General features: G+C 32.1%; 1 long non-coding RNA gene across 1 annotated transcript; it reads right to left on the reverse strand.

The window, feature by feature from the left end:
- Window positions 1–2,813: 2,813 nt before the first annotated feature.
- Window positions 2,814–13,457, reverse strand: LOC145270690 (uncharacterized). Its single transcript, XR_013865515.1, has 2 exons — window positions 13,399–13,457; window positions 2,814–5,409 (listed from the first exon to the last, which is right to left on the reverse strand). It is a non-coding gene; the product is annotated as an uncharacterized LOC145270690 (long non-coding RNA).
- Between the last annotated feature and the right edge of the window lie 1,205 nt (window positions 13,458–14,662).

The following is a 14,662-nucleotide window of genomic DNA, read 5'->3' on the forward strand; positions in this document are numbered from 1 at the left end:
AAAAAATTTGGTTGCAGCTCCGCCTCGCCTCCAACGCATGCTACTATGTTCGCAGGGGTATGATATGACAATTGTATATCGCCCTGGAAAAGATATGGCACTAGTAGATGGATTCTCAAAGTTACCAAATAAAAAAGCTAAAGAAGCTATTGACTTGGATCTGAGGGTGGATTTTGTTCAATTTTCAACCCAAAAGCTAGCTCAGCTAAACCAAGCAACAAGTGAAGATGCCACAATATGTGAATTGATGGACATTATTCTAAGAGGTTGGCCCGACACTCTCAGAGAAATGGGCAAGAACATGAAACCTTATTTGCCCTATCGAGACGAACTGTCCATTGAAAATGGCATATTATTGAAAGCAAACAATAATAATACCTAAATCGATGCAACAAGAGGTATTACAGAAAATACATTATGGGCACCAAGGGATGGAGAAATGTAAACTCCGAGCCAAAAGTTGCGTTTTTTGGCACAACATTAACAAAGACATCGACAATATAGTACAATAATGTACCATTTGCCAGCAGCACCAACAATGCAGAGTGCTGAACCCCTGATGCCACAGGAGATTCCGGTGAGGCCATGGCAGATAGTGGCTACCGACGTATTTCACATTGAAGGTCTCAACTTTATGCTCATTGCGGACTATTATTCCAAATTTCCATTTGTCCGAGTGTTGAAGGAGTTCTCCAGTCAGGAAGTTATTAAACTGACAAAGCAAATATTTGGAGAACAAGGAATTCCAGAGAGAGTGATAAGTGACAATGGCCCACACTTCAGCTCGATACATTTCAAGCAATTCGCAAAAGAATGAGGTTTTGAACACCACACATCCTCACCTAAGTTTCCGCAGTCAAATGGCTTTGCTGAACGCTGTATCCAGGGAGTGAAATCTGCATTCAAAAAAGCTGCCTCCAGCGGTCATGACTTGGATATGGTACTATTATGCTTGCATTCAACTCCCTTAGATCATACCCTTCCCTCACCAGGTGAGCTTATATACCAAAGGAACTTAGCAGGGAACATCCCAGTCAAATGCACCAACCAAAACGCTAACAAGGAGAAAATAATGGAACGACTGTATCAGAAGCAAGAAAAACAGATGTACCATGATCAACATACAAAAGAGCTGCTCAGGCTGCCCATCGGACAACCTGTACGTGTGTTAAGTAAAGAAGCAGGTGAGTGGTCTCCTGCAGTTGTCACACAATTGGACCGAGAACCAAGGTCGTGCATAGTACAGACCCCCTCCGGAAAAACTCTTTGTCGAAATCGACAGCATCTTAGAGTAATCCCCTCCAGAAGCATAGCACATCCAGAGATGCACTCCACTGAAATTCCTCAGGAACCTATGAGTAAATGCTATGAAAATGAAGGATTTTTCAGAATTATTCTACACGATTTTTAAAATTAAATGCTCAATTTTCTGTTCAAGATAGGAATCTAATTTTTGGTATATGTTCTTATCACATCAAATCCCAACTATCATCACTAGTGCCATGTGATTTTCTGAAAAAAGTTGCAAATCGACCTGCCCTAATATAGCAATAGTCATTGAAAAAACACAATTTTGTTAACTTTATTTAAAATAATGTCTTCTAACATTTTTTTCATGTTTTCACTACTTTAACAAAAGAATTTAAGAAATAATTTAACACCAAATGTTATATCGTTGGTGACTTGGGTGAGCACGTTTAAATGATTTAGACATGAGAGAAGTTGTAACTAAGTAGCAGTATACCCCATACAAAGTATTTTAATCCAATAATAATACATCAATAATTCCAAGTAGAAAGATTCGTTCATATAAATATAAAACAATCCCACAAACTATAACTGCTATACAACTTACTATCTACATCGAGGTTTATAATTGTTAAATTTTTGTCGATGCTGCAACAGTAAACAGTAATGCCACAATCTAATTTCTAATATAAGTAGAACAACAAAAATTGCCACAGTTATTAGTTTGTTTTTCTAGATAAGAACATCACAGAGTTACACATTTCTTGCATCTGTGGAGATAGTTTTTGTAGACGATGCAAATATTTAGAAATCAAGCTGCATAATCTGGAAAACGCTTTCCTTTCAAAAACAATTATCTGGCTTCAAGAAGTGAAAATCGGATGGTGCAAGGTGATGCAGAGTATATGCATGGCAGAGGATTTCATAGACGTCTGCGCTTCTGATCTCGAACAATCTGTGTTGTGCATCAGTGTGATATTTTGTAGAGAATATTTGCTGATCTGCCGCAACATTTTGCTTTTTATAGTTTACATATATTTCCTGAAAACTGAAGCATAATAAACTCCTGTAAATGTGGATACCAGATTAACACAACTAGAGTGTATGTTACTTTGGTACAGTATGGTAATCGACGTGTTTTTGCTTCAGTTGTCTCATCAATGACAGATGGAGGGCAACTAAATCTAGGTGCTGCTGCTACAGATTCCATGCCAACGTTTTCCAAGAATCTGATGTGACATTGTTTCTTGTAATTTCATAAAAAGTTTCCTGTGGTGTGCAGGATTTCAAGTTGACAGGCTCCATTTCACACTTAACAAATTTCAAACACTTGTAAATCAGGAACAACAATTAGTTCAGAGTTGTAATTTGTTACATGACCCATAGAAATATAAATCATTGCATATGCAACGTTTTTACTTGATCAGACAAACAGAAGTGGGTCAAGGTCATTACTTATTGAACGTTCCTTGTATTTAAAAAATCATGCACAATAAACATATATATGAAAACAACGATAAAAGTCTAAAACCTTAAGTAGATATCTAGACATAAAACCTTGATATAAAATAGACGTTTTATTGAGATGTAGTAAATTTTTTAAAAAATATTTTAAAGCTCTTAAAACGTGAACTCGGCATAAAGGCTTATGTTCTTTTGTGTGGTTGAAGATTTACACGAGAATAAAAACTTTGTTTTTAAAAGTAAATTGTTAACATAATCAAAGTATCACATTATTTTATATCGTTTTTGCATGAGAAAGTAACACAAATTTTTAACACAATAATACAAACACACATATAACAAGAATACCAACACACACACACACATATATATATAACAATACCAAAATAAAAGTGTCGAATTAACCTGATTAGTCGAAGTACTCAGAAATCACAGGGCTCCTTACCTGGGGCTCACACTTGAACCCTATAAGAGACACATAGATATTTGAATGTTCTTTTAAAGTTCTTTTGTATTCAGTATATTTTTGCATATGACACAACAAATGTTCCTTCTATTCAAATCTCTCTTGCACTTAGTTCACCAGGTATATTAGTGAGATAGTGTTAAAATTCTCTTGTCTGATTTAAGTTCCTCCTACATTTACTGGAATACAGCTTTTCTAAAGATTAGTTTCTTTTCTATGCCATACACAAAACCCTCGAATTTAGTTATATTTTTTCTTACTCTGTTTAACCAAATATTGGGGACATTAACAGTTCTGGAGTATTTTTAAAGACTCGTTTTGGTGATTTCCGTAGCAGACCTTTTTTCTGATTCTGTCATATTTGTAAAATAGTTGGGTGACTACATGATAGAGGTTGTCGTACTCTCTTTTGGTATGGATTTTGGAAAATCATCAGAAATTGTTTCCCATATGTGTTAACATATGAGACAATAAATCTGACTTCTGTCTAAAGAAACCAGGTACTTTACAAGAATGTGGTTTGATTCTTTCATTTTAATTTTCTTATCCCTTTGTTTTTCCTTGGGATGGGGCATTCTACCAGATGCCAAACATTCTCCCATTAGTTTAGTTACTCCAACTGAGAGTTCTTTTTAAAATTCTAACTGTCCCTTTAAGTGCTATTATTTGAATTTCTTTTAAACTTAGTTTACCAGGTATATTCGTCAGATAGTTTTTGAAATTCCTTTTCATTAACCTGGTTGCTTCTATAATGACATAAGTCGTTGGTATTTAGTTATTTTCTCCCTCTCTGCTCTGTTAAGACAAACATCATTAGGGACGCTTACTTCAACTAGGGTTGCCACATTCTCTTTCTCATCCCATATCAGTATATCAGGATTCAGTATGTGTTTTCATATGATGCAACAAATTTGAGTTCTGTGCAAAAGAAGAACCACATACTTCACAAAAATATGGTTTCTCTCCCATATGTGTTTTCATATGAGTCAATAAACTTGACTTCCATGCAAAAGAAGAACCACATACTTCACAAGTATGTGATTTCTCTCCCATATGTGTTTTCATATGACGCAACAAATTTGACTTCTGTGCAAAAGAGGAGCCACATACTTCACAAAAATATGGTTTCTCTCCCGTGTGTGTTTTCATATGACTCAACAAATGTGACTTCCGTGCAAAAGAAAAACCACATACTTCACAAGAATGTGGTTTGTCTCCCGTATGTGTTTTCATATGACTCAACAAATGTGACTTCCGTGCAAAAGAAGAACCACATACTTCACAAGTATGTGATTTCTCTCCCGTATGTGTTTTCATATGACGCAACAAATGTGACTTCTGTGCAAAAGAGGAGCCACATACTTCACAAAAATATGGTTTCTCTCCCGTGTGTGTTTTCATATGACGCAACAAAATTGACTCCCATGCAAAAGAAGAACCACATACTTCACAAGAATGTGGTTTTTCTCCTGTATGTTTTGTCATATGAATCAACAAACTTGATTTCCATGCAAAAGAAGAACCACATACTTCACAACAATGTGGTTTCTCTCCCGTATGTGTTTTCATATGATTCAATAAACTTGACTTCCATGCAAAAGAAGAACAACATACTTCGCAAGAATGTGATTTCTCTCCTGTATGTGTTTTCATATGACTCAACAAACTTGACTTCACTGCAAAGGAAGAACCACATACTTCACAAAAATGTGGTTTGTCTCCTGTATGGGTTTTCATATGCCTCATCAAATTTGACCTCCATACAAATGAATAACCACATACTTCACATGAATGTGGTTTGTCTCCTGTATGTGTTTTCATATGATGCAACAAAGTTGACTTCTGTGCAAAAGAAGAACCACATACTTCACAAGAATGTGGTTTGTCTCCCGTATGTGTTTTCCTATGACGCAACAAATTTGACTTTTGTGCAAAGGCAGAACCACATACTTCACAAGAATGTGGTTTCTCTCCTGTATGTGTTTTCATATGACTCAACAAATTTGACTTCCATGGAAATGAATAACCACATACTTCACAAGAATGAGGCTTGTCTCCCATGGTTGCTTGCATCTAATTCCACAAAAATTATATGCAATGAATAGGATGATGAAACACGCTAAAAAATTTCGACTTTAGACATTTTTTATGAAGAAATTTTATTATTTAAACCACCAATGACGTAAGGTCCTTCTTATAAATTAATATATTTCTTTTCATTGGGTAAAATTCTGAAAATATAAAATAAAATTTTAAAAATTATATTTCATTTAGTGAAATTACATTTAACATGTTAATCTTTATAAATTTATTATTAATGAAATTCTAAATATAATAAATATAGTTTTAATCAATACTGGTTTGTTAACAAAATTAAATATTTGAAAATAGAAACAAATTAACTAAAAATGTAAAGATGAGGATTGATTATTTGATAACGTTTCTATGTTACCTTCAATCTTATTTAGGTCAATTTTGTGGAATCATTCTCTTGAATGGAGAAATCTATACAAAATTCTGATGTTTGTTTATTTTTTTTGGAATAGTTTGTTATTTTATGGCATTTATATTTTATGGTAAAGATGGGGAATTTAGAATGCTTTCTTTTTCGAAGAGTTCTTTTAAGTTTGTGCCCTTGTATTAGGTTTGACGGATATGTGTGAGGTCATAGAAATCAAGTAGAAGGTGCTTCACTGTATGAAGTTTGTGATACATTTGGGAGATTCTTTACTTTTTTATTATGTAAGAGTGAGTTATGTATGTGTGTTCTATCCAGATACATGATAACACTTCTTCTTTGCATGATTTTCTGGGATTTAGTTGGAGTTTTTTTAGTATAGGTATAATTTGAAAGAGTTTGTTGTTTTGGCAATTGGTCCAGTCATCGCTAACAACACAAGAGCATAGAACTCTCATGTACTAAACAAAGGATTCCACTCAAAAGTCCTACATAAATAATTTGAAATTCTATTTTTAATCTCACTGAGGATTGGAACTTCACCGTTCAGGAGTATGCAACTTACAACTGAATTTTACCAAGTACTCTACCCATAGCACCACATGTTCTAGCAGACAATCCTTTTAGGAATTTGTTTTTAGATGTTATACCTATTTCTTACTACATATATGTATGCGCTGTTTTCTAAAGCCAGCTTGGTCTTCGCTGTTTTTCTCCATCTATAATTTTTAATTTATCTCATAAAGGTTGCTCTTTATGGGAAATTTAGAATGGTTTCTCTTTTCCATCCATATATACTCCGCCCTAATTAATTTTTCAATCTCTCAACATATTACAGATTTTCAATGTTTTTCTAATTTTACTGCAAGTGAATGACATGGCTCACATTTGTATAATTTTTCACATTTACATGAAATCTCTTTGTCATGATTAATACTATCCTCATGTTTTATAGATTACAGATTGTTTCAATTTTTCTGACAAGTCCTTCATGTATGGTGTAAAAACTGTTATCCACATAACATGACAACAACATTCAGGAGCGATTTTTGATATGTATTGTTATTAGTACATATTGCTTTTGTTCAGTGTTGTAGGAAACAGATTGTTACTTTCTTTGCATAATATACATTGTGAGAATTGAAGTTTTGATACTGGTTACATATTTAAAGATATTATATATTATTATTGTTGTGTTATGAGAGTCTTTTAATGATGTTAACCCTATGTGGCATCACATGACTTGGAAAGTAAACACAACAAGAGTTTAATTCCTGTGTGTCGCATGTTGAAAGTGCAAACACGCATGACAGCTGGTAGCAAATGCATGGAACGATGGGGTCAGGTTGTCAGGATTGGTATTGTCAGTGCTTACTGGTCAACTTTTTGACATGTGTAGCTGTTACAGGTAAGCGAATCTGCAAAATGCAGGTTACATATATAACCCAGAGAAAAAGGCAAAAGACAAGAGAGGTTTACAATCAGCTATCAATCAAAATATCACAATGGTGGCTCCATCCACACACCTCTTGGTGCACACTCTTTATCTTTAGCTAGGTGACATAGTAAAGAAACAGAAAAATTGTTTTTCTGGCTGACAAAAATCCACTGCACAACAGCTTCATTTGGTGCCGTTTTTTACTAGTTATTCTAACAAAAAATAAAGAAGCCTGGATGAACTGTGCACACATGATAAAGAAAGTTCATGTTCAGTTGAGAAAAACGAAAAAAGAAAACAATAAACTAAGATTCGATGTGGGTATCAGAATTTTGGAGGAATTTTTGACACCCCTAAAACAGAACTGCGAATAAAATATAAAAAACTCGTCATTTCTCTTTTAAAAGTGGGTTATTTATTTTCTTTATGGAATATACTTCCAAAATAAACTATCAAAGTTGTTTAAAAAATAATAGAAATATTATTTTTTAAAAGATAGTGTGCCTTCATGCAGCCATTTTTTTACGTAATAAAATCAATTGAATTTTACGAATTAAATATTTTTCAATTTTTAAACTTTAAAAATCTCTCAGAATTTTTCTATTGGTTAAATTTGTACGATATTTTCAGGGTCAATGTGAAATTTTATGCTCTTTCCAATAAACTGAATCTAATATTTAAGACAACCGTTTTTTTAATTCACATCTCCCATTTTTAAATGCCTATTAAAATTTTAATTAATTTATGTACCAAAGTTTTATATATCACAAATTCAAGATAAAAGATCAATAAATAATATATACAAATTTAAAACAAAAAATAGTTTTGTGCCAATTTATCTGTCAAGTCCAAAGTGTAAAACCTTTTCTTTAAAAAAAAAACACTTTTTTTTAATGAAACCTTATGATCTTCTTATATTGCACAGAAAGTTTTGTTTTATTACATAAATTTTTTTCTTTCAGTCAATGTCTTTTTTTTTTAAATTCACGGCATATATTTAAATATATTAAATCAAAAACTTGTGTATTTCTTTGAGAAAAGAAAAAAAAATCATGAACTGTTTTTTTTAAGGCAAAAAATTATAAGTAAAATGTGACTAGTTTTTGGGTATGGAGGCACAAATTTCTTTACGCACAAGGCTAGACAGCTAAAGCGTATGTGTGGTTTTTACTTACTTCTGTCCACCCATAGCTCAAAACAATAAAAAAACTACTTCCAGTTTTGAGGAAAACGTAAAATGTTTGCGTCATGGCGGGTTTTTCAAATAGTCGTTTAAAAAATTCTTTTATTTAAAAAATAAATGGATTTTAAAATATTAATATGGATAAATTCTGAACAATGAAGAATGGAACGAAACATTCAATAGTATTTTTCATAGATAAGTAGTTTTGTGGAATTTATATTGATTTTTTATAATCAATGTAAGTTAAATCTTGTTTATTTTCTTCAAATCTTTTTAAAGAAAACCGATTTAAAAAACAAATATTGCATAATTTGCTATTAAACCTGTTATTTTTTTTTAAAAATTGGTCTTGCTCCTTTAATTGAAAAAAAATAGGGTTTTTGCATTTTGCAATTAGTTGTAAGCTTCGAAAAGATAATAAGTTGAATTAGTTCATATCACGTCATTTTTTAATGGCCGCTTCTGATACACCTAGATTCAACACTTTTTACACTTGTGTTCCTGCTCAAACACACACACACACACACACTTTATATATATATATATATATATATATATATATGCGTGTGTGTGTGTGACGTGCATAAGATAACAGAAACAGATATATATGCTAAAACATTTTTAAGCTTATTTTTTCTCTCTTGCATGTTTCTTAACAAAAATTAATTTTTATTTGTATTATTATCTTGTTATTTTGTCAATAGCATGTTATTGTTATAATGGAGCAGCTAGTTTAAAATTTCAACGTAGAAGGGAATGTGACTACAGGAGGTGGGTAGATGATGTAGAGCAGTATTTTAGAGTGATTTTAACAGTCGAGGAAGAAAAATGTCAGTGATCCTGCCATTAAATAAAATATTATTACCTCGCAGAGTATATTATGGCGATCAGCAACACAAGATCACTCTATAAGAGATGCATCAATCTTTTACTTATGTAAGGGATAACATTTGAAAAGCAAGGAAAAAAACGGATAGAGAACTCGGATAAGAAAACAAAGTCAGTAGATTTTAAGATTGGAGACCTGATTTATTATAAGAACCACCAGAGGCAGGGAAACCATATTATGTAGTCATAGATAGGATTAAGGACCAGTTCGCAGGCGGAACGCCTGGGAGAAATCGAGTGTCATCTATCAATGTTAATTTACCATCAGATGATTTTCAAGATGCATTGGGTGTTGCCCGTATTAAGACATTAACCTTTAGGTGAGTCTAATGACATAAATGTTGTTTTACCAGGTATTTTATTCATGTGTATGTAACTAACACCCCCATTGAAAAATGGTACGGTCCAGAGATTTTATTGATAAGTGATCTGATGTTGTCTTTGTAGAAGAAATTTCACTGCCCATTGTGGGCCAACCTGGACTCCAATACCAACTACTTGCCCAGTGACAAGGTCAGCTTCCTCACTCATCAATAAATCACCAGACCATACCATTTTTCAGTTACACTGCTAAGACAGTAGACAACATTATTGTTGTTAGACCAAGCTAAGGGTAGAACCGAGATGAAGGCTTCAAATGCACAAGGATAACAACTTGGTGTTGTAAATGTGGAGTTTAATTATGTTGAAAAGAATGCTTCCAGGCAAACCATTCATAGGGACATTCTATAAGTGAAGGACAGACAGATAGGTTAAATGGAAATTTTTCATTTTATTTTCGTATCTGAAAGCATTTTTATGATAAGTAATAGAATTCAGTACTTTTGACCCCAAAATTGACAGGACCAACCAAAGGATTAAACAAAAGAAAAAAGAAGCCAACAATCAACATTGCACATGTGTGGTTTAATCCATACTAGCTAAAAATATCAATAACATACCTCATAGAATATTAGCCCATTTTAACAGTGATCATATCACTCTAGGATTGACCACCAATACCCACACTGGATGTAAATTTTAAAGTTTTCTGAAAGTAGTCATGTACTGAGAACCGTCTTAATGCATTTTCTTATTTTTAATCCCATAATTTGACGGATGTCTAAGAGAGGTGAAATATGAAGGGACCAACATTTTCCTCTTGTAGCATGTTTCATATACCCTTAGACTCCAACCAAACCTCATCACTAGGACCAATCATGCAACTATTCATATGATTGTACGGGAAATATATCAGGAAATGATCAGCATTTTTTCATGCTACTCTGAGAAATGATTTCCTTTTAGCAACCGATGAAAATAAGGTGTCCTATATCCAAATAGAATCACTAGTAGTTTATCCTCTTTGACCTCAAGATGTGACAATCACTAGGAGTTTATCCCTTCTGACTTCGAGCTGATGAAGGGGATTAAAAGTTTATTTGCTTACATCCTCCCAAATGATTACCATAGGTAACATTTGAAACGTATCCAATTTTCATAATAAACACATGGCTAGAGATCTAAAAATAGATACACAGGTTATTTTACTCATAGCCAAAAGATATATAAAAGATTATACGAATAACAAGTTCCTTACTTAATTTCCATGCCCAATACCAATCCAAATTAATAATGGATCACACTTATTAAAAAACTAAAATGATATCAGTTTTTTAAACAATTTCAAAATACCTTGATTAAACAACTGTCCAGAAGGGTCTTACCAGCTGAAATAAATTATAAAAGAAATTAGAGATATAGTATTCAGATTTTATTCAAATGTTGCATATAATTTAACTTGCATAACGTGTATGATGCTCATGTGAGAAATTCAGCAGCAGCTGTAGGATAGCTGACTAGTGAAAATATGAGAAGCCGCCATCTTAGCACATATGCAAATAAAGCATGTGCACACTAATGTCACGGGAAGGAGAATAGAAAAAGGCAGAAAAAACAACAAGAGGGGGATAACAGCTTCTTACTTAATTTCCATGGACACAAGGCTACCTTCAGCCATAACCAGAATAAAAACAAAAGTCCATCAGAATAGCAAAGTAGTAATAAATAACAAGAATTAACAATAAAACGTACAATTCAACACCAAAAAAAAAAAAAATGAATAATGAATCACACTTATTGAAAAACTGAAATAATCTGTTTTTTAAAACAACTTTCAAAATACTGGATTAAATAACTTTCCAGAAGGGTCTTACCAATAATATAAAGTGCAGATTGCATATGTGTAAAATCAGTAGCAGCTGTAGGATGGCTGATTAATGAAAATATAAGCAGCCGCCATCTTAGCACATATGAGAAAAGGACAGAAAAAAGCACACGAGAAAAGACAGCAATCAGATGTGTTTTGACTCATAGGCAGTGAGAGGAAAAATGTGATGCATGGTTGAAAAAAAATGGAAAATGACACATAAAAAAGGGTATTTTTGTACGAATTTGTTGGAAATTATTGCTTTTGTATCCACCTAAAAAATACTAAATGATATTTTAATGTCCTTCCTTCATCCTTTGTTACTGCAATGGTATCAGACAATGTGCAGGTCCGAGTTTTTTTTTAATGCATGGTTCGAGTGCAAAAGCTACATTATTACTCTCATCTCTATAACTGATTGGTGAGATTCTGAGCCAAAATCCAAGTGACTTTGAATATTTGGTTTGTAAGCTGTGATGATTGCTGCTAGAAGTCAACTTTCCTTCTAGCAACTAAAAGGCCATTTCTCAGTCAAGCTGACCATTCACTTAAGAAAACCAATTAATAATAATTTCAATCTTTTTGTCTATTACAGTTAATGCCACCAAAAAAACGAAATAGTTAATTTTATGTCGCCTTTACTTTACAAAACAGAATTAAATTTGAAGTGTACTATCACTATCTGTAAGTAAATATTCAACAAGTGTTATTTTTACAATGTTTGCATAATAAATAACACTTAAGATGAGAACAGTAGTCTTAATAATTTAAATAATACAAAGAATCATTCCTCATCTAAAAAATTCAGAATCGTAATACTATAATTGGTTTAAGAATCATGATTATTTTTTAATTCATTAATTTGTAAGGTTTGTTGTTTTGGTCTAGAATCTTTTCAACCTCCCAAAACTTTTTACAATGACAATTTTCATAAGTTTTTATGGATGCTGAAAACGAATATACACTTCAAAAAATGGTGCAGAGAAATAGTTTTCATGATATGAAAAATTTACTTTTTCAAAAATTGAGGGATCGCATTTAAATAGAAATTAAACATAAAATGAGCACCCACTTTATGGCATAAAGTGGGTGCTCATTTTACGTTAAATTTCTATTTCTAGGGAGGAGGTCAATTTTTGCCTTTGTTTTTTTGGGCGAAAAATATTTTTTGTTTTCTGATTTCCTCTTTCAATAAAGACGAGGATATGATTAACAAAAATAGTATAATCTGTATACAGATACGTGTCATTCCTTATGTTTTCAATGGTGGACATTTTTGTCTGTGCAAGTGCACACATATTTGCCACAAACAATTAGTTTTCCAAATATTAAGCAATGTAATTCCTTATGTTATCGGTGGTGGCAAATTCTGTATGTGCAAGTGCATACTGAATTGGCCACCACTGATGACAAACAATTACATTAATATCCAGATACCTGCTTGCTTGCAGCAGATTTAAATGTGATATTTGTTTTCAGCATACCTGAAAACCTATTGAAGTTGTAATGTTAAAAATGCTGGTTAAGGTGGGAAGTAAATAACAATTTACCAAAACGGCTTTCATGCAGGCCAACAAAACAAATACAAAAATTATCACCTTGTGGCCAGAAAGTGGGTGCTTATTTTACATTAAATTTATATAGAAAACTGGTCCCCACTTTTTGATAAAGTAATCTCCTCATATCATGAAAAATAATTCTCTGCGCCACTTTTGAAGTATATATTCGTTTTTAGCACCCCCGAAAAACTATAAAATAATCCGCTAAAAAAACAAAACAAAAAAAAAGACATTTTTTTACTTGAAATTTGTGAAACAGTTAAAAAAATTTCAAAAGTTATAAAATTATTTTTTTCTCTTTGCTAAACGATAGAGAAGTTATTTTTTTAATGTTTAAGTCAATATTGAAAACCCAAAAAAACAATTGACATCAAAACATTTTCAACAAAAAAATCAATATTTTCATTAGGATTATTTGTTTAGTAAATGTAGTTATCTCCCTTACATTTTGAACGTATTCTGCAAATGCGCAAAAATCGATACTAAATTAATGTACTAATACTTACGTTTTTGTTTTATAATCTGCTTTCGATTAACTTTATCTGCTTTTATAAAGGAAACGATTTTTCAAAAGCTCAAGTTAACATTCAAGATGACGAACAGAAGAGCAAGTTCGCTGAAAAGTTGCCCACAAAAAAAAAAAAAATGCTTTATTAAGTAAAAAGAAATTCATGCGTTATTTTTTATTTATTTTTATTTTTTTTGCCCTTTTTTTAATTTAGTCAAAGTTATTTGTAAGGTTTGTTGAATGTATTTTTGAGAGAACTTAAAAATACAACCTAATAATTTCTTAATTATCAGCATTCTTTGAATAAACGAACGGAAAATCTGATAACTGTATTTCCAAATTAACAGGAAAACTCTTTGGTATACTTACGTGTGTACACAGTTTCTAATACATATTACATCGATTACTCATATTGAAACCAATCAATGAGAATAAAATAATTTTATTAAAGAAATGAGAAAACAAGAACTAAATGTCAAAAAGGCTAAAAGAAGAAGACTTAATTCGCGAAATTTGACAGAAAAAGTCGATGTTTCCAAAATGGGGGATCGATTTATTAGAACGTCTCATTAGAAAAAGAGCACCCCTTAAAAAATGGTAAATATTGATTTGTGATAATCTGATAATCTGGTGGATTAGTGACCATTAGATAATAATCAGTTGAAATCTAAAAAGAAAAAGATGACAATATAAAAAATACACGGGGGGGAGGGGATACCAACTTCAATATGTGCATCGAGCATTCTTTTTTTTTTTTAAGAAAAATTTGGTGACTTTTTTTTCACTGATTGTTTAAACAATCAGTGAAAAAAATTTTCTTTTTTTCTTTTTTAGTAAACGATAAGTGAATGTTTACAATGACGACTTTTAAAAGTTTTCAAGGATGCTGAAAACGAATATATACTTTTAAGGCGACACGGAGAAATAGTTTTCATGATATAAAAAATGGACTTTTTAAAAAAGTGGGGGTTCACTTTTCATTATAGATTTAATGTTAAATAGGCACCCACTTTATGGCCACCTAGTAAGGCAGGCATGTTTAGTTGTTTTTTTTTTTATCTAAAAGTTTTTTTTTCTGATTTAATGTTTAAATAAAGACAGAGGGACATTAAAGAACAAAAATCAAGAAAAATGTCATCAATTCTGTACGTGATTCATAATTGACCAATGAAGAATTACGTATTGACTTTTTTTCTGTTTAAGTCAGTATTGAAAACAAAATCTGATAGATTAGTGACCATTTGATAATAATCCGATGAAAA

The sequence above is a fragment of the Euprymna scolopes genome, chromosome 46 (assembly GCF_053919585.1).
Source record: "Euprymna scolopes isolate OS-2025 chromosome 46, ASM5391958v1, whole genome shotgun sequence".
Lineage (NCBI taxonomy): Eukaryota > Metazoa > Mollusca > Cephalopoda > Sepiida > Sepiolidae > Euprymna > Euprymna scolopes.